At 50.5% G+C, this 23,978-nt stretch overlaps 1 pseudogene; it reads left to right on the forward strand.

Moving 5' to 3' along the window:
- LOC141152615 (C-reactive protein-like) overlaps nt 1-10,133 on the forward strand; it is a 172,792-nt pseudogene extending 162,659 nt beyond the window's left edge.
- Nucleotides 10,134-23,978: the final 13,845 nt, after the last annotated feature.

Raw genomic sequence — 23,978 nt, forward strand, 5'->3', positions numbered from 1 at the left:
GCTCTCTGACCTATTCCAGGAGGTGTCCCGTCAGAGATACCAACAGGAAACCATCCTAAACTACCTGCGGAGTGTCAACTCCCACCTGGACACACTGAATGTTCCACCTGCGTCTGCCGCGAGCCCACCAGTGCCATGGCATCCAACCCCGGACCCCGGCTTTCTGCACCTCCTTGTTTCGGAGGCGACCACACGCTGGCTCGGGGTTTCATAAATCAGTGCACCCTGCACTTTGAACTTTTGGCACACCAGTTTCCCTCCGATCGTGCCAACGTGGCCTTCATCATGTCCCACCTCTCGGGAGAAGCACTGGCATGGCTGAATCCCCTGTGGGAGAGAGGGGATCCCCTGGTGTCCGATCTGTCATCTTTCCTCGTTGCTTTCGGGAAAGTCTTTGAAGAACCTGGACGAGAAACCTCTTCAGCCTCCTCTCTGCTTCGTATCCGCCAAGGGAGTCTCACAGTGGGCCAATATGCCATACGGTTCCGTACCCTCGCTTCTCAGCTCGCCTGGGACAATGAGGCCCTGGTGTCCATCTTCTGGGAGGGTCTTTCCAGTCGGATTAAGGACGAGTTAGCCGGACGAGACATTCCTACCACCCTGGATGAACTGGTGTCGCTAGCTACCCGGATTGATATCCGTTTCCTGGAGGGTGCTAAAGAGATTACCCGGGAGCGAAGATTTCCTTCTCTGGCCCCTACCTTCGAGAGACCTGAACCAGTCACTCCCCAGGCGCACTCGTCTGAACCTATGCAGATCGACCAGACCAAGATGGCCAAATCTCACCAAGAGTCACGCCGAGCCGAGGGAAGCTGTTTCTATTGTGGCAGTAAGGAGCACTTCATCTGTTCCTGCCCGGAGAAGCTGGGAAACGCCAGTGTCTAGGACCGCTCAGAGAGGTCGTCCTAGGCAAAAGTAAGCCCTCTCCAACCCTGACTTTGTCCATCTCTATCTCCTGGGGTGAAAGCCGTCACTTTGAAATTGTTCACCTGGATTCTGGAGCTGCTGGAAACCTCATTTCCCAGTCCCCGGTAGAGAGATACCGGATTCCCACTAAACCTCTGGCTGAACCTTTGTCCGTCGCCTCCGTGGATGGAAGACTCCTTTCAGTGACCATCCTGCTCGTCACTGAACCCATAACCCTGCAGGTGGGAATGCTGCACTCTGAGAAAATCTCCTTCCATGTGCTACCCGGACTCTCCTACTCCCTATTGCTAGGTCTACCCTGGCTCCAGACACATGAACCCGTGCAGAACTGGCAATCCGGTGAAGTACTCCGATGGGGTCAGGACTGCCACAGGACCTGCCTGGTTCCGGTTCGCCCAACTCGTCCACCACCTACCCCAGCTAATTTACCCGGTCTCCCGGCTCCTTACTGGTCCTATGCGGATGGCTTCGGTAAAAAGGAAGCAGAGACACTGCCACCCCATAGGCCATATGATTGCCCGATCGACCTGGTAACTGGCTCCACTCCACCCCGTGGGCGTATTTATCCGTTGTCGGCGGACGAAACCCGGGCCATGTCCGAATACATTGAGGAGAATCTGGCTAGGGGATTCATCCGGAAATCTACCTCCCCGACTGGAGCCGGATTCTTTTTTGTCAAGAAGAAGGATGGCTCACTACGCCCCTGTATTGATTATAGAGGACTCAATCAGATCACGGTAAAAAACAAATACCCCCTGCCGCTCATCTCCGAGTTGTTTGATCGCCTTAAAAGCACCAGGATCTTTTCCAAGTTGGATCTACGTGGAGCATATAACCTGGTCCATATCCATCAAGGAGACGAGTGGTAGACGGCATTCAATACCCAGGATGGTCACTATGAATACCGTGTGATGCCCTTCGGTCTCTGCAATGCTCCTGCCGTCTTCCAAGAATTGGTCAATGACATTTTCCGTGATCTTCTCTACTCCTGCGTGGTGGTATACCTGGACGATATCTTGGTCTTCTCTCCGGATCTTCCCACACACCGGAGGGATGTTCGTCAGGTCCTGCTCAGGCTCAGGCAGAACCACCTCTATGCAAAATACGAGAAGTGCTGCTTCGAGCAGTCGTCTCTTCCATTTCTGGGCTATGCCATCTCCCAGACAGGCCTACGAATGGATCCTGAGAAGCTCTCTGCTGTCCTAAAGTGGCCCCCTCCGGAGGGGTTGAAGGCGATTCAGTGATTCCTGGGCTTCGCCAACTACTATTGTGTTATGATCTGCTACAGAGACTAAGGAAAGGCAGGAGATCTGTCCCTACAATAGAACTAAACTAGATCCCTACGATGTAACGGGGAACCTGATCCTGCGATCAGACCCGCTAAAGTCCTCGACTAGTCTGAACACAGACCTATAGATGTGGGGGAGGGATCCCTACAAGATCTAGGGACTGGGATTAGTTGGACACCTCCTAGCAGAAATAGTAGCAGTCAAAGACAAACACACAACAAAAAGCGTAGAGGTCAGAAAATCTAGCAAAATTAACAGAGAACGGCAATAGAGTAACAAGCTAGCTCAACGGTAGTAAATACAAATGAAGTCCAGCAAAGCCAGGAGGGCGGAGCCGGATTAAATAGGCAAAATGGTCATGTGACCAGCAAACTAAAAAAAACCTAACAGGAGAGTTGTAACAGTACCCCCTCTTCTAAGAGGATCCTCCGGATCCCCTAGGCCCAGGCTTACCAGGAAACCTCCTGTGAAACGCTCGGACAAGTCTGGGGGCAGAAACATCATCCGCCCTCACCCATGAGTTATCCTCAGGTCCGAAACCCTTCCAAGCGACGAGATACTGCAAACTCCCTCTATACCGTCTAGAATTTAGGATGCGGGAAATTTCATATTCCCCGTCCTCCACCACCGGAGGAACAGTGGCAGAGGCGTCACCATCCGACACATCAGCTTTTTTCAACAGAGAAACATGAAACACTGGATTAATCCTCCAGGACGTAGGAACCTCCAGCCTAACAGCAGATTGGTTAACTACCTGAAGTACCTTAAAGGGCCCTACGAACTTGGGACCCAATTTTTTAGAAGGAATCCTCAATCGCAGATTCTTAGAGGACAACCAAACCATGTCACCAACAGCAAACAAAACCTCTTGCCGTTTCCTATCAAAGTACCTCTTAGATTTTTTGTTAGCCTCCTGAAGATTACCACGCACATCCGTCCAAACTCTCTCCAAATCACCGGAAAAACTCTCCTCCTCAGGCACAGCCGAAACCAATTTGGAGAATGACCCAAAAGACGGATGTCTCCCAGAACAACAAAAAAAAGGCGAACACCCAGCAGAAGAGGATGTATGGTTGTTAAGAGCAAATTCAGCAAGTGGCAGAAACTCAGACCACCCCTCTTGATTGTCTGCCACAAAACAACGCAAGAACTGCTCAACATCCTGGTTCTTCCTTTCTGTCTGACCATTAGACTCAGGATGATATCCAGATGAAAACGACAAATGAACTCCCAACCTGTCACAAAAGGCACGCCAAAAACGAGCCACGAACTGAGGTCCCCTATCAGTAACAATGTCAGTAGGAACACCATGTAGTCTGACAATCTCCTTGACAAAGGCCTTAGCGAGTGTCTTAGCGCAAGGCAGTTTGATGAAGAGAACCAAGTGACACATCTTGCTAAAACGGTAAACGACCACCCAGATGACCGTGAAACCTTCAGAGGGAGGAAGGTCAGTAATAAAGTCCATAGCCAGATGTGTCCAAGGTGCACTAGGAACCTCCAGAGGGCAAAGCAACCCCGCAGCAGGAGCATGCGAAGACTTGGATCTAGCACACACAGTACATTGGCGCACCCACTTAATGACTTCCTTCTGCCATCCAGGCCACCAAAAACTGCGACCCACAAGTCTCTTGGTCTCAGAAATTCCTGGATGACCTGCCAACCGAGACTCATGACACTCAACAAACAAATCTCTCCTAAAGGTCCTAGGCACAAACAACCTCCCATGGGGAGTGTTAGATGGGGCATTCTCCTGTGCTTTAAGAATCTCACCCTCCAAAAAGGAGTCCAAAGCAGCAATCACAACACCTTCTTGTAAAATGGTCTCCTCCTCCTCCTCAACACCGACCATGGGAGAAAAGCTGCGAGACAAAGCATCCGCTTTAACATTCTTGGTACCCGGGATGTAAGTAATGGAAAAATTAAACCGCGAGAAAAAAAGTGCCCACCTAGCCTGACGGGCATTCAAGCGCTTGGCAGCATCAAGATAGATCAGATTTTTATGATCAGTGAAAACCTGAACGGGAAATTCAGCACCTTCCAAGAGGTGACGCCAGTGTTCAAATGCGAGTTTAATCGCCAGCAATTCCCGATTACCAATATCGTAATTAAGTTCAGTCTCGGAAAAATTTTTTGAAAAAAAGGCACAGGGATGTACTCCATCCTTGTTTTCCTGAGACAACACCGCACCAACCCCCACCGAAGAAGCATCAACCTCAACCAAAAACGGCTTAGTCACATCAGGCTGCATAAAGATGGGAGCAGAGGTGAACCTCTCCTTTAAAAACACAAAAGCTTCAATGGCCTCAGAAGTCCACTGAACCACATTAGCACCTTTCCTGGTGAGATCGGTCAGCGGTTTGACAATAATAGAAAATTTTTTTAGGAATTTTCTGTAATAATTGGCGAAACCCAAAAACCTCTGTATCGATTTCAAACCAATAGGCCTAGGCCATTCCTGTACAGCCTGAACTTTAACCGGGTCCATCTCAAAACCTTCACTGGAGACAATGTAGCCCAAAAAACTAATTCTCTGTACAGCGAACTCACATTTCTCTAGCTTAGCAAAAAGCGAATTGTCCATTAATAACTGTAATACCTCACGTACGCTCCGCCAATGAGACTCCAGATCCGGCGAATAAATCAAAACGTCATCCAAATACACAACCACATCTTTGCCGATTAAAGGTCTAAGGATGTCATTAATAAGATTCTGAAAAAATGCTGGAGCATTGGTGAGACCAAAAGGCATCACCAGATTCTCAAAATGACCCACAGGAGTGTTAAAAGCAGTCTTCCATTCATCACCCTCCTTCATGCGCAACAAATTGTATGCCCCCCGGAGATCAATTTTAGAGAACCACTTGGCCCCCACAAACTGATTAAATAAATCGGGAATCAATGGCAGTGGGTAAGGATTGCGTACAGTAATTTTATTAATCTCACGAAAGTCCAGACAAGGACGTAAACCGCCATCTTTTTTTTTTCACAAAAAAAAAACCAACAGCCACAGGAGACTTGGAAGGCCTAATGTGACCAGCGGCCAAGCTTGTCTGTATGTATTCCTCCAAAGCCTTTCTCTGAGGAATAGTAAGATTAAATAAACGACTCTTAGGAAGAGTCGCTCCAGGGACAAATTCAATGGTACAATCATAGTCTCTATGGGGAGGCAAAACCTGGGACTCCTCCTCAGAAAAAACTCTCCAAAAATCCTGAATAGGTACAGGCAATTCCCCTCTATCCACAGCAGCAATGCGCCTGTTACAACACTTGTCGTAACACTTAGGGCTCCAGGACTTAATTTCATTGGTAGACCAATCCAGTACAGGATTGTGCAATTTTAACCAGGGTAACCCCAATATTACTGGAGAAGGCAAATTATCCAATACCACCAAATCCAAATTCTCTTGATGAATACCATTAATAGTGAGGGGAAATTCACAGACCTTGTGAGTAACACTCTTCAAGGGAAAGCCATCGACAGAAACCACAGCAATAGGGAATGACAAAGTTTTAGGTTCTAATCTAAGTTTTTCCAAGAATCCCCCATCAATCACATTCAGAGTAGATCCACAATCCACAAATACCCGAAATTCAATTAATTCATCCTGAGCAGCAGTAGTGGCAGATAGGAATACTCCCTTAGAATTTAAACAAGCAATTCGGGCATGACTGACCTTTTTTTTTTCTTTCTTCTTTCTTCTTACGAAGCACACAGTTCTTAATAAAATGACCAGAACTTCCGCAATAGAAGCACAAGCCTTCAGAAAGTCGGCGGTCTTTTTCCTGCCATCGCCCCAATTTCCATCGGCTCTCCATTGTCAGCACAGAACCTCTCAGGACTCGAAGCTGACATAGCAGAGGATTTGCTCTCATTAACCCTTGCACGCAGTCTCCTGTCCACCCGTATAGCTAATTGCATTGCCTCCTGCAAGTTTCCAGGTGTGGGATAAGCAATCAGTAAATCCTTAACCCTTTCACCTAGGCCTGCAAGAAACAAGCTTTTCAAATCTGAATTGTTCCACCCTACCTGGGCAGACCACCGACGGAAGTGAGAACAATATTTTTCCACATTACCTGATCCCTGCCTCAAACGTCTTAATTCAGACTCAGCAGATGAGACACGATCAGGATCATCATACAACAAACCCAAAGCAGAAAAAAAACTATCCACTGAACTAAAGCATGGATCACTAGGATGGAGGGAGAAGGCCCATGCCTGAGGATCTTTGCGCAAAAGTGACATTATGAACCCTATGCGCTGTGATTCATCACCAGAGGATCCGGGTCTCAAACGAAAATATAATAGACAAGCATTTTTAAAATAAAAAAAATCTTGTTGTTCGCCAAAAAATAAATCAGGCAGACGTACCTTTGGTTCCACAAAATGCGCTCCAGGACAGCTACTCACGTGTTGTTGGAGCTTGGTCACCTCCAGAGAGAGTCCCTGCAAGCGTTGAGCCAAATCTTGCACCGAGATCATGATGGAAAACTGGAGGTCTTTCCCCAGAGAAAATCCTTTCCCTTTATATATTTTTTTTTTTTTTTTTTTCTTGGCTGGACTTACTGTTATGATCTGCTACAGAGACTAAGGAAAGGCAGGAGATCTGTCCCTACAATAGAACTAAACTAGATCCCTACGATGTAACGGGGAACCTGATCCTGCGATCAGACCCGCTAAAGTCCTTGGCTAGTCTGAACACAGACCTATAGATGTGGGGGAGGGATCCCTACAAGATCTAGGGACTGGGATTAGTTGGACACCTCCTAGCAGAAATAGTAGCAGTCAAAGACAAACACACAACAAAAAGTGTAGAGGTCAGAAAACCTAGCAAAATTAACAGAGAACGGCAATAGAGTAACAAGCTAGCTCAACAGTAGTAAATACAAATGAAGCCCAGCAAAGCCAGGAGGGCGGAGCCGGATTAAATAGGCAAAATGGTCATGTGACCAGCAAACTAAAAAAAAACTAACAGGAGAGTTGTAACATATTGTCTCTTCATCACGCACTTCTCTTCCCGGACTGCTCCCATATCTGCGCTCACCTGTAAGGGAGCAAATCCCAAGGTATGGTCGCCCGAAGCTGAGGAGGCCTTCCTTCCCTTAAAGCAAGCCTTCTCCTCTGCCCCAGTACTGTACCATCCAGACTGCAACAAACAGTTCTTCCTGGAGGTTGATGCTTCCTCCTTCGGAGCCGGAGCGGTGCTCACCCAAAAATCTTCATCCGGGAGAATGGTAACCTGTGGTTTCTTCTCCAAACTCTTCTCCTCGTCTGAGCGCAACTACTCCATTGGACACCGAGAATTGTTAGCCATCAAGTTGGCACTGGAGGAGTGGTGTTACCTGCTTGAAGGGGCTCTATACCCGGTGATCATCTATACGGATCACAAAAATCTGGCATATCTCCAAAATACCAAAAGACTCAATCCGCGTCCGGTGGTCTTTGTTCTTCGCCCGCTTCGACTTCGTCCTATATTTCCGCTCGGCGGACAAGAATGTCAAAGCCGACGCCTTGTCCTGATCCTTCCTGTCCTCCGACCAAGAGGAGGAGCCTATGCACATCATCGACCCCTCCAAGGTGATGAATGTGGCCCCCTTGGATCTGACTCGTCTTCCACCCGGTAAGACGTTTGTAGCAGTACTAGATCGTGTGAAGTTCTTCACTGGGGACATTCTTCTAAACTAGCCAGCCATGCTGGTCAAAAGAAGACCTTCCTGCTCATCACCCAGCATTACTGGTGGCCTACCCTGTGCAAGGATGTGGTAGACTTCGTCTCAGCCTGTTCGTCCTGTGCCCGCAACAAAGTTCCCAGACATCTACCAGCCGGTCATCTCCTGCCTCTTCCCGTACCTGATGCTCCATGGAAACACATTGCTATGGACTTTATCACAGATCTCCCTGTCTCTGCCGGTTGTACAGTCATTTGGGTGGTCGCCGACTGCTTTTCTAAAATGGCTCACTTCATCCCCCTGCCTGGTCTCCTGTCTGCATCAGTGCTAGCTAAGGACTTCTTCCTCCACATCTTCCGTCTCCATGGCCTACCCCTCCACATCGTGTCGGATCGAGGGGTTCAGTTCACCTCTCGTTTCTGGCAAGCTACGTGTAAGCTGCTGGATGTCACCCTGGAATTCTCCTCCGCTTATCATCCTCTGTAAAATGGTCAAGTGGAGTGGATCAACCAGAGCCTTACAAGCTACCTCCGGCACATTGTTAACGCTCACCATACTGATTGGGTGGATCTCCTGCCATGGGCCGAATTCTCCTACAACAACCATGAGAGCGAATCATCTTCCAAGTCTCCGTTCTTTATAGTCTATGGTCAACATCCCCGGATTCCGTTTCCCATCTCCGCTTCTGTGGACAACCCTGCCGCGGAGTCTCTGGTCAGCAAATTTTCCACCATTTGGGAGAGTACTAGGTCTGCACTTCTTCAGTCCTCCGAGCAGATGAAGAGACATGCTGACAAGAGACGTCTGGATCCGCCTCAATTCCGTCCCGGAGACAAGGTTTGGCTCTCCTCCAAACATGTTCGGCTCAAAATACCCTCCTATAAGTTGGGTCCTCGGTTCATCGGTCCATTTGAAGTCCTCAAGCAAATCAATCCAGTGGCCTACAAGCTAAAACTCCCAGCCACCTTACGGATTCCCAACTCCTTCCACGTATCTCTCCTCAAACCAGTTGTCTTTAACTCTTTTTCCAACAATCCAGGTTCTTCCCCTGCTCCTGTTTCTGCTGAGGACGTGTTTGAGCTACAGAATATTCTGGCCACCAAGAGGGTAAGAGGAAAAGCCTTTTTTCTGGTGGATTGGAAGGGGTTTGGCTCAGAAGAGAGAACTTGGGAACCCAGGGAGAACATGCATGCCCTGCTTCTCCTTGAAAAATTTCATTCTGGCCTAAAAAAGAGGGGGCGTAAAGGGGGGGTACTGTAGCATTGGCGTCTCTGCCCCCTACCAGGCAGAGACGCCGTCCTTCTCACCTCCCCGCTCTCCACTCGATGTCCTCCTGTGCTCCTCTTCCTGCTGCTGCCGGCGCGCGCAGCTTCCCGGGCACTGTGCTTAAGGCGAGCGCTCCCTCTCTCTTAAAGGGGCTGCGCGAGCCGTCCTAAGGAGTCCCCGGCCAATAGCCTAGGGTCCTCCCAAATATAAGGCACCTCCTCCAAAATGGAGGTGCCCGAGCAAAAGTTGATGCACAGTATACTTACCTCTGCTTCAGCCCTCAGGTCCAGTTGCCAGCCTGACTACTGTTCCAGTCCGCCAGTCTGTCTATGGGCAAGGCCGCCTGCTTACCAGGAAGCACCTGCCAGTTGCCTGTCAGCTACCTGCCGTGCCTGCTAGCCCGCTCACCTGGGAGCACTCGCCTGTTACCCGCCTGTTCCTGCCCGTTACCTGCCTGCTACCTGCTGTGCCTGCTAGCCCACTCACCTGGGAGCACTCGCCTGTTACCTGCCTGTTACCTGATAGCCTACCTGGAGGTTCCTGCTGTCACTTGCCGTGACCTCCTGTCTGTTACCTAGAGACTTCAACCTGCTCTGCCGTCACGTGCCATGACCACCCGTCAACTATCCAGAGACTTCTGCCTGCCTGTTGTGTCCATCCGCTATACCGGTCAGTCCCAGTCTGCTGACCCGTGGGAGCCACCTGCTCTCTTACAAGGTCATCCCCAGAGTAGCACCGGGTCCCTCTGCTCGGTCCCTCCCTGGTCACGGAGTCGTTAGTCGCCGTACGACCAGGGTCGGTCTGATTTGATACTTAGTCACGCCCCTCTGGGTCCCTCCTTGCACCGCGGCACAGAGGTTCCACCCCCCAGACCCGTAACACTTAAATTTTGAAATTAAGGGAAATGCCTTGATCGAACCAAAACTTCAATGTAAATCCTGGGGCTACACCGCAGCCCTATATACTCAATGTTTCAACTGAGCAGATGTCTAATTGAGAGATGGAAGCAAAAGCATAGGCAGCAATCCAAAATAGTTCTTTGGTGAAAAAACTGACTTTATTAGCCCATAATGTGTGGCAATGTTTTTCGATTGTGACCAACCTGGCTTGACAAATGTTGGTCACAACCAAAACGGTGCCATACATTATGGGCTAATAAAGTCAATTTTTTCACTAAAGAAATATTTTGGAGTGCTGCCTACCTTTTTTACTTCTATTTCTACTACAAACGGATATTTGCTTGGGGGGCCTTGCACACGGATTTGGAATTTGTGGTGCTGTTCCAATTTTCTCTACTAATTGAGAGATGGTTATAATGACATTTTATGACAATGTGGCCTGCAATGTGGAATAAAAATGTTTACTGTCACATTGATTGACTTTTTGGAATTATCATGTGTGTATACAACTATTTTTCACCATTTTATGACCTGTAATTTTCATCAATTTTCTTCTCTAAAAGCATTAACACCAATAATATAGTAATATAATACTTCAGTATTACAGGAGATTATCACTAGAGGACGAGGTGTCTCCTGCCTCCTAGTCTAGACACCTCCCCACTACTGATTAACAGAATTTTGTCAATATACAATGTACACAGTAAGCTGCCAATTAGGTGTGTGGGTGGGGTTATACACAGCTCAGCATTCAGAGAATTGATAGATCAGTTTATTTGATGATAAATGATGAATTCAGGAGGCAGTGGTGCTTATAAGTAATGACAGTAGCATTTTTCTTATATTTACTAGTACTATCGATTAATATAGGGCTTGTTAAATGACAGTGGCCATATAAATATCTTTTTTTCACTTATATAATTTAAAAGTTTTCCCCATTTGCAGCTGTGTTTATTAAACAATTGAGGACTGACATCTCCTAATTCTAGGCCTTATACCCACATTGCTACACATTTATAATATTTGTTTTACCCACAAAGGTGGTTTGCACGTTAATGACCAGACCAATTCTTACAATTCTGACCACTGTCACTTTATGACAAGTTCCCGCTCAAGCAACCCGGAAATACTCACCGAGCTTGTTGAGCACCGTGATGCTCGGGCGAGTACTGAGCAGTGGTGAGCACGTTCGCTCATCACTAGCGAATATGTTTGAAAAAGGATTGCAAGTTTCAAATTCGGCACAAATATGGCACATTCAGATTCGTGATCAGCAACACGAGCATACAATCTGTAAAAATCTATAAAATTTGGTGGAAAAAGTATTGAAAATTATTGCATTGCAAATAAAGTATTTTTAACACTCTGGCTAGCATATTGGTGGTCTGTGATGAGCAGGGGTCGTGTTTTATCCATAATCTTTTTTTTCTCCCCTAGCTATGCAATTCGTGGCTCATGAAGCATCCACACTGTTCAGGCACAAAGAATTGTGCCATTGGCTGCTGAAAGCACATCTCCTCTCTATGTAAAGAGCGGACTTGTTGTGTTAGCGCCATTTTGTGATTATAACTAGTGATGAGCGAGCACTAAAAGGCTCGGTACTCGTTGCTCAGGTTGAGCACATCGGAATACTCGGATGCTCGACCCGAGCAACGAGCCCAATGTAAGTCTATGGGAAACTCGAGCATTTTTCAGGCGGCTCCACCCGGCGGTCTGCAGAGGGCCTAAAAATTGCCCAAATCGATGGGAACAGTGCTCAAATGTCATGGGAACCGCATTGGGAAGACCCCTGGAAGCATTTCTGACTCCCAGGTCACTGCTGTCAACAACTTTGTCAGAGTATTACTCCACTTTTACAGACTGACAATAAAACATACAAAAATGAAACCACAATGGATTTTCCTGGTAAATATGTTAATGAACATCCTTTCCAGGGTGATGACTTGTATATAAGTCAAAATAAATAACCAAAAACAAAAATACTCCTCCACACCACCTTGGGCTATGTTCGCACGTAGCGTTTTTTATGCGTTTTTACACTTTTTTTATTGCTTTCAACAGTGACAAATGCTTTCACCAGGAAATGTCATTTTAACATTTTACAACCTTATCTGGCCATGTGGTGTGTGACACATCATCAGACACATGCATACATTGCTGAAAAGACATGGGAACAGCATGGGGAAGACTTCTGGAAGCATCTCTGTCTCCCAGGTCACTGCCTAAAAGTGTGCTCATCATAAGTGATCCTTGGCGCATGTGAAGATACCTCCCGCCATGAACCTGTCATTGCAGACTTGCAACAATCACCGTCCACGTCCTTCTCCCAGTGCAGAATTCAGTTGCCCCTTCCCCATTCCTTGGAATGCAAGCGCAAGTATGCAGCCAGCCACCCACCAACCCACAGGCTGCAATACTATACTGCCAAATTTTTGACAGCTGCTTGCACTTGAAATGTGGCCTTTTAGGCTCATGGAGGTGGAAGCTTTTCATACCCTCATGCTGGCGGCAGCCGGGTGTCCATACTCGGTCCCCAGTTGCCACTGTTTTGCACCATGTTGTCTCCACCTTTCACAAGCACGGGTCCCACAAAATTACCCGTGCCCTCCCCAGTGCACTTAGTGGGAAGGACCGCCTAACCACAAACATGTGGACAGGTGAATGTGGCCAGGGACGGTACGGAGCCAGTCCACAGCTTTTTTTGCTGAGTTATATTTCACCACAGCCATATTCTTTAGCTTGGTGAAAGGACTTGGCAAACCATATCTACCCATCTGTCATTTCTCCCAGGAAGTCCTCTAAAGCTGCTTTGACTTGAAATGTGGCCTTTTAGGCTCATGAAGGCGGAAGCTTTTCATAACCTCATACCGGCAGTGGCCGGGTGTCCATACTCGGTCCCCAGCCGCCACTATTTCTCCCAGCACTTACTGGGAAGGACCGCCTAACCACAAACACGTAGACAGGTGAATGTGGCCAGGAATGGTACAGAGCCAGTCCACAGATTTTTTTGCTGAGAGTTGTATCAGCTTGGTGAAAGGACTGGCATAGAGGGAAACCATATCTACTCTGGGTGTCGTTTCTCCATCACCCAGTTCCGCCCATTGTCACACACGACCATGCCTGGCTGTATGTTAAGTGGTGAGAGTCACAGATCAGGCTGCTGTGTGACAGCTTTCAACAACTCTGCAGCGATGGGTGGTTTGTCAATTAAGCATTAAGCATGTTATTTTCAGCACAGCCTGTTGCCGCTTGGCCAAGGCAGTGCTGCAGTGTTGTCAGCTTGTGACTGATGTGGTCATTTCGGAGATGGAGGAGGAGGTGCAGGAGCTGAACAATGTGATTCCATTGACGTTAAATTGATGACGCTGTTTTTTATACTAAAGAAAGATCCTATTTGTTATGCACACTCCCGGACTGACTGGCGTGTGCGGGAGTAGTGGTTCCACTGGACCATGGACCGGAGAGTGCCTGGAGGGGCGTGACTAAGTATCTGGCCGATCCGACCAAGGTGGCACGACGGCATACGACGCCAGTGCACCAGGGAGAAACCGGGCAGAGGGACCAGGTGCTACTCCAGGTCAAACTCCGGACACGGGGGTTGACCCACACAGGGATTACTGGAACAGGCAGGCTAGGCTGGCACAGACTGGTGGATATAAGCAAACACGGCAGGTATGCAGATGGGTGGATACAGGCGAGTATGCAGGCAGGGAGGTACTGGCTGAAAGGACGGGCTGGAGCACAGAGAGGACAAGACCCAGTACAGACTGGGTCACAGAAACAGAACCGCAGATGCGGTAGACAAACACAGCAGAGAGGGAACGCCCGAAGCGGTGGGCAAGAGCAGAGCAGGACGGGACTGCCGGAGCAGCGAGCACAAGCAGAGCAGGACAGGACTGCCGGAGCAGCGAGCAGATGCAGAGCAGGACGGGGCTGCCGGAGCAGCGAGCAGATGCAGAGCAGAAACTGCAGGAGCGGCAAGCAAGGCAAGAGCAGAGTGGAAACCGCAAGAGCGGCAAGCTAAGCAGGAGCAGAGCGGAAACCGCAGAGCGGTAAACAAGGCAGGAGCAGAGCGGAAACCGCAGAGCAGCTAAGAAGGCAGGAGCAGAGCAGAAATCGCAGAGCGGCAAACAAGGCAGGAGCAGAGCGGAAACCGCAGAGCGGTAAACAAGGCAGGAGCAGAGCGGAAACCGCAGAGCGGCTAAGGAGGCAGGAGCAGAGCGGAAACCGCAGAGCCGCAAACAAGGCAGGAGCAGAACGGAAACCGCAGAGCGGAAAACAAGGCAGGAGCAGAGCAGAAACCGCAGGAGCTGCAAGCAAGGCAAGAGCAGAGCAGAAACCGCAGGAGCGGCAAGCAAGGCAAGAGCAGAGCGGAAACCGCAGAGCGGTAAACAAGGCAGGAGCAGAGTGGAAACCGCAGAGCGGCTAAGAAGGCAGGAGTAGAGCGGAAACCGCAGAGCGGCAAACAAGGCAGGAGCAGAGCGGAAACCGCAGAGCGGTAGGCGAGGCAGAAGCAGAGCGGAAACCGCAGAGCGGCTAGAACCGCCGGAGCGGTGAACGAGACAAGGCAAGGGGATAGGACTCTGTTCACAAAGAACAGACGGAGAAGGAAAGGCAGAACCAGAAGCACACAAGGTAATACAAAGAAGTAGCGAGCGTACACTAAATTCACAACAGAGGTACAGAGACGACGAGAAGGAATTTAGGAGGAGGTTCAGACTCTGCAGAAAGACGCAGAAAACAGACATAGAGGGAAAAGGGAGACAAGGCTAATATAGAAACGAGGCACAGACAACAGGGAACAGAGAAACGGGAACAGATACAGCAAGGCTGGAACACAAACAGGACTCTGTTCAGACAGGAACAGATACCGCAAGGCAAGACAGGCAGATCTAGGAAAACGGCCCCTAGAAGGCGAAAGAACAGGCTAGAAGCGTGTTCACAACAACAGACCACAGTTCAGACACAGAACTGGAAAACAGGCAGGAAAACAGGATAGGACCTGGCACGTCAGAGACAAAAAGCCAACTGACAGGACACAATGCTCAGGCGCCATCTTGAGGAAGAAGGTGGAATAAATACCCAAAGATGGACAGCAATAGGCTGAAGATGCAACAGGGGCGTGTCCGCAGCAGCTACAAGAAACAGGAAGTTCAGCGGGCGTCGCCCTATGCAGCCAAAGTAGAGCAGAGCAGAGCACAAGGAAAGAAGCCAGACCAGGAAGCTGAGCGGGAGATGAAGTTTGCGATCTTGCATGATGAGAGATGGAACACCATGCAAGAACGCCGCCAGGTATGCTACAGTACCCCCCCCTTACGCCCCCTCTTCTTCAGGCCTGCAAGGATCTTCCTCAGGGAATTTGGGGGCCAATCCCTCTCTTCAAGGAGTTTACTTCTATTGTCCACAGGAGAAGACAAAACTGGTCTCATAATCTGGATGGCTAGGATGTGACTTCCCATCCAGCCATCTTCAGCAACAGATGAAACGGGTGAAGTACCAGAACCAGCGCACAAAAAGGTCTCTCTACATTTATTTTTAGGCAGCACCCCAAAAAGTTCAGGAGACAACTGGAGGTCCTCCGCCGGGTTGGAGGGGTGCAGAGACTCGGGGGTAGCCTCTGCTTCGGGGTACATCTTGTCAAGCTCACAGGATGAAATGGGCAAAGTATCAGGTACAAGGTGTAGAGAAGTCACTGCCTCTTTGTTATGTGGTGGTACCCCGGAGGATTCAGGAAACAACTGGGGGTCCTCCGCCAGGTTGGAGGGGTACCGAGACTCGAGGGTAACCTCTGCTTCGGAGTACACTAGGTCAGACTCACTGGAAGAAGCGGGCGAGGTATCAGGTACCGAGTAAAGGAGAGTCTCTGTCCATTCGCTATCAGGTAGCACCCTGAAGGGCTCAGGAGACGACTGGAGGTCCTCCGCCTGGTCGGAGGGGTGTAGAGACTCGGGGGTAACCTCTGCTTCGGAGTACACTAGGTCGGACTCACTGGAAGAAGCGGGCGAGGTATCAGGTACCGAGTAAAGGAGAGTCTCTGTCCATTCGCTATCAGGTAGCACCCCGAAGGGTTCAGGAGACGACTGGAGGTCCTCCGCCTGGTCGGAGGGGTGTAGAGACTCGGGGGTAACATCTGGTCGGAGTACACTAAGTTGGACTCACTGGACGAAGCGAGCGAGGTATCAGGTACAGAGAATAGGAGAGTCTCTGTCCTTTCGCTACCAGGTAGCACCCCGAAGGGTTCTGGAGACAACTGGAGGTCCTCCGCCTGGTCAGAGGGGTGTAGAGACTCGGGAGTAACTACCACTTTGAGGCACCCATTGTCAGGCCCACAGGACTGAGCAGACGAGGTATCGGGTACCGGGTGTAGGGAAGTCTCTCTCCAATTGTCATCGAGTGGTATCCCAGAGGATTCAGGAGGCAACAGGAGGTCCTCCGCCAGATAGTAGAGGTGTACAGACTCGGAGGTAATCACAGCTTCGGAGCATCCTTGGACATGCACACTGGTTAAAGTGGGTGTAGTATCTGATGCCAGGTGCAGGAAGCTCTCCTGTGTGGACTCTGGATGGGTAGCAGTCTCTTCTGGCAGGAGAACTGGTGCACCACCCACGCACATCACCCGCTGGGGCTTCTCCGGGATACAGGGAGATGAAGCTTCAGTAGGGACTTCAAGGTAGGGGTCAGGAGGTCTCAGGGAGGACAGACCCTGGCGTGAGGGCTTGCCTCTACGTCTAGCACGTCTGGACTGCCTCTTGAAGTTGGGAGAAGTATTCCGGAGAGTGTAGTCATCCTGAGTGGATTCAGGGCAAGCAACAGTCTTTTCGGGCAGGAGAACTTGTGCGCTACCTATGCACATTACCTGTCGGGACTGCTCCGGGATACTGGGAAGTGAAGCTTCAGCAGGGGCTTCAGGGTTAGGATCATCGAAAGCCAAAAGGAAGGCCACCAGGAAGGCCTGTAGGTCAAGAACGATAGGATCCTGTGCTTCCCATAGGGGGTTGATCCATTCCAAGGCATCACCCGCTAGGTTGGACATTATAAATCCCACCTTAACCCGATCGGAAGAATAAGCATTGGCATAGAACCGGAACTGCAGCAAGCATTGCCACACAAACGCACGGCATTGTTTTGGATCCCCGTAGTACCGTGGCGGATCCGCGGGAGCAGGTGCAGCTTCAGCAGGGACTCCAGGATTGGGGTCATCGAAGACCATTAGGAAAGCCACCAGGAAGGCCTGCAGGTCAAGGACGATAGGATCCCAAGCTTCACATAGGGGGGTGACCCACTTCAAGGCATCACCCGCTAGGTAGTCAATTATAAATGCCACTTTAGACCAATCAGAAGGAAAAGAAAGAGGGTAGAACTTGAAGTGTAGCATGCATTGTTCCACAAATGTACGACTTTGTTTTGGATCCCCATAGTACTGGGGCGGATCCGCAGGAACGGGTGCAGAAAGCTCCATCTGGACGGGTGCGTATTTCGCCTGGAACTCAGTTAGAGGAAAAAAAAAAATTATTTATTTATTTTTAATGCACATATTAGCTGGAAAATGTCTCAGAGAGCGAAGGCCGTGGGGCTCAACGGGAACCATGGCCTGAGCATGCTGTTATGCACACACCCGGACTGACTGGCGTGTGCGGGAGTAGTGGTTCCACTGGACCATGGACCGGAGAGTGCCTAGAGGGGCGTGACTAAGTATCTGGCCGATCCGACCAAGGTGGCACGACAGCATACGACACCAGTGCACCAGGGAGAAACCGGGCAGAGGGACCAGGTGCTACTCCAGGTCAAACTCCGGACACGGGGGTTGACCCACACAGGGATTACTGGAACAGGCAGGCTAGGCTGGCACAGACTGGTGGATATAAGCAAACACGGCAGGTATGCAGACGGGTGGATACAGGCGAGTATGCAGGCAGGGAGGTACTGGCCAAAAGGACGGGCTGGAACACAGAGAGGACAAGACCCAGTACAGACTGGGTCACAGAAACAGAACCGCAGATGCGGTAGACAAACACAGCAGAGAGGGAACGCCCGAAGCGGTGGGCAAGAGCAGAGCAGGACGGGACTGCCGGAGCAGCGAGCACAAGCAGAGCAGGACAGGACTGCCGGAGCAGCGAGCAGATGCAGAGCAGAACGGGGCTGCCGGAGCAGCGAGCAGATGCAGAGCAGAAACCGCAGGAGCGGCAAGCAAGGCAAGAGCAGAGTGGAAACCGCAAAAGCAGCAAGCTAAGCAGGAGCAGAGCGGAAACCGCAGAGCGGTAAACAAGGCAGGAGCAGAGCGGAAACCGCAGAGCGGCAAACAAGGCAGGAGCAGAGCGGAAACCGCAGAGCGGTAGGCGAGGCAGAAGCAGAGCGGAAACCGCAGAGCGGCTAGAACCGCCGGAGCGGTGAACGAGACAAGGCAAGGGGATAGGACTCTGTTCACAAAGAACAGACGGAGAAGGAAAGGCAGAACCAGAAGCACACAAGGTAATACAAAGAAGTAGCGAGCGTACACTAAATTCACAACAGAGGTACAGAGACGACGAGAAGGAATTTAGGAGGAGGTTCAGACTCTGCAGAAAGACGCAGAAAACAGACATAGAGGGAAAAGGGAGACAAGGCTAATATAGAAACGAGGCACAGACAACAGGGAACAGAGAAACGGGAACAGATACAGCAAGGCTGGAACACAAACAGGACTCTGTTCAGACAGGAACAGATACCGCAAGGCAAGACAGGCAGATCTAGGAAAACGGCCCCTAGAAGGCGAAAGAACAGGCTAGAAGCGTGTTCACAACAACAGACCACAGTTCAGACACAGAACTGGAAAACAGGCAGGAAAACAGGATAGGACCTGGCACGTCAGAGACAAAAAGCCAACTGACAGGACACAATGCTCAGGCGCCATCTTGAGGAAGAAGGTGGAATAAATACCCAAAGATGGACAGCAATAGGCTGAAGATGCAACAGGGGCGTGTCCGCAGCAGCTACAAGAAACAGGAAGTTCAGCGGGCGTCGCCCTATGCAGCCAAAGTAGAGCAGAGCAGAGCACAAGGAAAGAAGCCAGACCAGGAAGCTGAGCGGGAGATGAAGTTTGCGATCTTGCATGATGAGAGATGGAACACCATGCAAGAACGCCGCCAGGTATGCTACAGTACCCCCCCCTTACGCCCCCTCTTCTTCAGGCCTGCAAGGATCTTCCTCAGGGAATTTGGGGGCCAATCCCTCTCTTCAAGGAGTTTACTTCTATTGTCCACAGGAGAAGACAAAACTGGTCTCATAATCTGGATGGCTAGGATGTGACTTCCCATCCAGCCATCTTCAGCAACAGATGAAACGGGTGAAGTACCAGAACCAGCGCACAAAAAGGTCTCTCTACATTTATTTTTAGGCAGCACCCCAAAAAGTTCAGGAGACAACTGGAGGTCCTCCGCCGGGTTGGAGGGGTGCAGAGACTCGGGGGTAGCCTCTGCTTCGGGGTACATCTTGTCAAGCTCACAGGATGAAATGGGCAAAGTATCAGGTACAAGGTGTAGAGAAGTCACTGCCTCTTTGTTATGTGGTGGTACCCCGGAGGATTCAGGAAACAACTGGGGGTCCTCCGCCAGGTTGGAGGGGTACCGAGACTCGAGGGTAACCTCTGCTTCGGAGTACACTAGGTCAGACTCACTGGAAGAAGCGGGCGAGGTATCAGGTACCGAGTAAAGGAGAGTCTCTGTCCATTCGCTATCAGGTAGCACCCTGAAGGGCTCAGGAGACGACTGGAGGTCCTCCGCCTGGTCGGAGGGGTGTAGAGACTCGGGGGTAACCTCTGCTTCGGAGTACACTAGGTCGGACTCACTGGAAGAAGCGGGCGAGGTATCAGGTACCGAGTAAAGGAGAGTCTCTGTCCATTCGCTATCAGGTAGCACCCCGAAGGGTTCAGGAGACGACTGGAGGTCCTCCGCCTGGTCGGAGGGGTGTAGAGACTCGGGGGTAACATCTGGTCGGAGTACACTAAGTTGGACTCACTGGACGAAGCGAGCGAGGTATCAGGTACAGAGAATAGGAGAGTCTCTGTCCTTTCGCTACCAGGTAGCACCCCGAAGGGTTCTGGAGACAACTGGAGGTCCTCCGCCTGGTCAGAGGGGTGTAGAGACTCGGGAGTAACTACCACTTTGAGGCACCCATTGTCAGGCCCACAGGACTGAGCAGACGAGGTATCGGGTACCGGGTGTAGGGAAGTCTCTCTCCAATTGTCATCGAGTGGTATCCCAGAGGATTCAGGAGGCAACAGGAGGTCCTCCGCCAGATAGTAGAGGTGTACAGACTCGGAGGTAATCACAGCTTCGGAGCATCCTTGGACATGCACACTGGTTAAAGTGGGTGTAGTATCTGATGCCAGGTGCAGGAAGCTCTCCTGTGTGGACTCTGGATGGGTAGCAGTCTCTTCTGGCAGGAGAACTGGTGCACCACCCACGCACATCACCCGCTGGGGCTTCTCCGGGATACAGGGAGATGAAGCTTCAGTAGGGACTTCAAGGTAGGGGTCAGGAGGTCTCAGGGAGGACAGACCCTGGCGTGAGGGCTTGCCTCTACGTCTAGCACGTCTGGACTGCCTCTTGAAGTTGGGAGAAGTATTCCGGAGAGTGTAGTCATCCTGAGTGGATTCAGGGCAAGCAACAGTCTTTTCGGGCAGGAGAACTTGTGCGCTACCTATGCACATTACCTGTCGGGACTGCTCCGGGATACTGGGAAGTGAAGCTTCAGCAGGGGCTTCAGGGTTAGGATCATCGAAAGCCAAAAGGAAGGCCACCAGGAAGGCCTGTAGGTCAAGAACGATAGGATCCTGTGCTTCCCATAGGGGGTTGATCCATTCCAAGGCATCACCCGCTAGGTTGGACATTATAAATCCCACCTTAACCCGATCGGAAGAATAAGCATTGGCATAGAACCGGAACTGCAGCAAGCATTGCCACACAAACGCACGGCATTGTTTTGGATCCCCGTAGTACCGTGGCGGATCCGCGGGAGCAGGTGCAGCTTCAGCAGGGACTCCAGGATTGGGGTCATCGAAGACCATTAGGAAAGCCACCAGGAAGGCCTGCAGGTCAAGGACGATAGGATCCCAAGCTTCACATAGGGGGGTGACCCACTTCAAGGCATCACCCGCTAGGTAGTCAATTATAAATGCCACTTTAGACCAATCAGAAGGAAAAGAAAGAGGGTAGAACTTGAAGTGTAGCATGCATTGTTCCACAAATGTACGACTTTGTTTTGGATCCCCATAGTACTGGGGCGGATCCGCAGGAACGGGTGCAGAAAGCTCCATCTGGACGGGTGCGTATTTCGCCTGGAACTCAGTTAGAGGAAAAAAAAAAATTATTTATTTATTTTTAATGCACATATTAGCTGGAAAATGTCTCAGAGAGCGAAGGCCGTGGGGCTCAACGGGAACCATGGCCTGAGCATGCTGTTATGCACACACCCGGACTGACTGGCGTGTGCGGGAGTAGTGGTTCCACTGGACCATGGACCGGAGAGTGCCTAGAGGGGCGTGACTAAGTATCTGGCCGATCCGACCAAGGTGGCACGACAGCATACGACACCAGTGCACCAGGGAGAAACCGGGCAGAGGGACCAGGTGCTACTCCAGGTCAAACTCCGGACACGGGGGTTGACCCACACAGGGATTACTGGAACAGGCAGGCTAGGCTGGCACAGACTGGTGGATATAAGCAAACACGGCAGGTATGCAGACGGGTGGATACAGGCGAGTATGCAGGCAGGGAGGTACTGGCCAAAAGGACGGGCTGGAACACAGAGAGGACAAGACCCAGTACAGACTGGGTCACAGAAACAGAACCGCAGATGCGGTAGACAAACACAGCAGAGAGGGAACGCCCGAAGCGGTGGGCAAGAGCAGAGCAGGACGGGACTGCCGGAGCAGCGAGCACAAGCAGAGCAGGACAGGACTGCCGGAGCAGCGAGCAGATGCAGAGCAGAACGGGGCTGCCGGAGCAGCGAGCAGATGCAGAGCAGAAACCGCAGGAGCGGCAAGCAAGGCAAGAGCAGAGTGGAAACCGCAAAAGCAGCAAGCTAAGCAGGAGCAGAGCGGAAACCGCAGAGCGGTAAACAAGGCAGGAGCAGAGCGGAAACCGCAGAGCGGCTAAGAAGGCAGGAGCAGAGCAGAAACCGCAGAGCGGCAAACAAGGCAGGAGCAGAGCGGAAACCGCAGAGCGGTAAACAAGGCAGGAGCAGAGCGGCTATGAAGGCAGGAGCAGAGCGGAAACCGCAGAGCGGCAAACAAGGCAGGAGCAGAACGGAAACCGCAGAGCGGAAAACAAGGCAGGAGCAGAGCAGAAACCGCAGGAGCGGCAAGCAAGGCAAGAGCAGAGCAGAAACCGCAGGAGCGGCAAGCAAGGCAAGAGCAGAGCGGAAACCACAGAGCGGTAAACAAGGCAGGAGCAGAGCGGAAACCGCAGAGCGGCTAAGAAGGCAGGAGTAGAGCGGAAACCGCAGAGCGGCAAACAAGGCAGGAGCAGAGCGGAAACCGCAGAGCGGTAGGCGAGGCAGAAGCAGAGCGGAAACAGCAGAGCGGCTAGAACAGCCGGAGCGGTGAACGAGACAAGGCAAGGGGATAGGACTCTGTTCACAAAGAACAGACGGAGAAGGAAAGGCAGAAGCAGAATCACACAAGGTACTTACAAAGAAGTAGCGAGCGTAAAATAAATTCACAACAGAGGTACAGAGACGACGAGAAGGAATTTAGGAGCAGGTTCAGACTCTGCAAAAAGACGCAGAAAACAGACATAGAGGGAAAAGGGAGACAAGGCTAATATAGAAACGAGGCACAGACAACAGGGAACAGAGGAACGGAAACAGATACAGCAAGGCTGGAACACAAACAGGACTCTGTTCAGACAGGAACAGATACCGCAAGGCAAGACAGGCAGATCTAGGAAAACGGCCCCTAGAAGGCGAAAGAACAGGCTAGAAGCGTGTTCACAAGAACAGACCACAGTTCAGACACAGAACTGGAAAACAGGCAGGAAAACAGGATAGGACCTGGCACGTCAGAGACAAAAAGCCAACTGACAGGACACAATGCTCAGGCGCCATCTTGAGGAAGAAGGTGGAATAAATACCCAAAGATGGACAGCAATAGGCTGAAGATGCAACAGGGGCGTGTCCGCAGCAGCTACAAGAAACAGGAAGTTCAGCGGGCGTCGCCCTATGCAGCCAAAGTAGAGCAGAGCAGAGCACAAGGAAAGAAGCCAGACCAGGAAGCTGGGCGGGAGATGAAGTTTGCGATCTTGCATGATGAGAGATGGAACACCATGCAAGAACGCCGCCAGGTATGCTACACTATTGTTTTATTTTTTTTACTTTATTTTTTAAGACAAATGCATTTACCGGGAAATGTCACTTTAACATTTTACAACCTTATCTGGCAATGTGGTGTGTGACACATCATCAGACACATCCTGTTTTATTTATGATGGAGGGACTCTGAAAGTCATAAAGCCTATTTTTATAGGGCCATCAGATGTCACTTACTATTCTTAAAAGGACAGCAGTCGGCCCTCGCTATTGTTAGAGATCCATCAGCTGGCTATGCTTTGTTGTTCCCATTATTAACAAGTGGGTCTCCTATACTGTTATTGCATATCCAGTGACTGCAAGGGCTGCCAAAAATTTGGACGCAACCCAATACCCCTTTGAACAGCCATAGAGGAGGGTCTCAGTAAAAAAAATATTCCCATTATAAAGGAGCGGGTCTCCTATAGTGGTAATGCCCATGCTGTGACTGCAAGGGCTACCAAAATTTGGGAAAACCCCCACTAAGAATTTAAAGACACATTGAGAAGGGCCACAGTAATGCCAAATTCCCATTAGAAAGGAGAGAGTCTGCTATACAGTTATAGGGTATGCAGTGAGTCCAATGGCTGACCAATTTTTGGAA

This window comes from Phyllobates terribilis, unplaced genomic scaffold, assembly GCF_046119375.1.
Source record: "Phyllobates terribilis strain yellow unplaced genomic scaffold, ASM4611937v1 Scaffold_6__1_contigs__length_29720123, whole genome shotgun sequence".
Taxonomy (NCBI): domain Eukaryota; kingdom Metazoa; phylum Chordata; class Amphibia; order Anura; family Dendrobatidae; genus Phyllobates; species Phyllobates terribilis.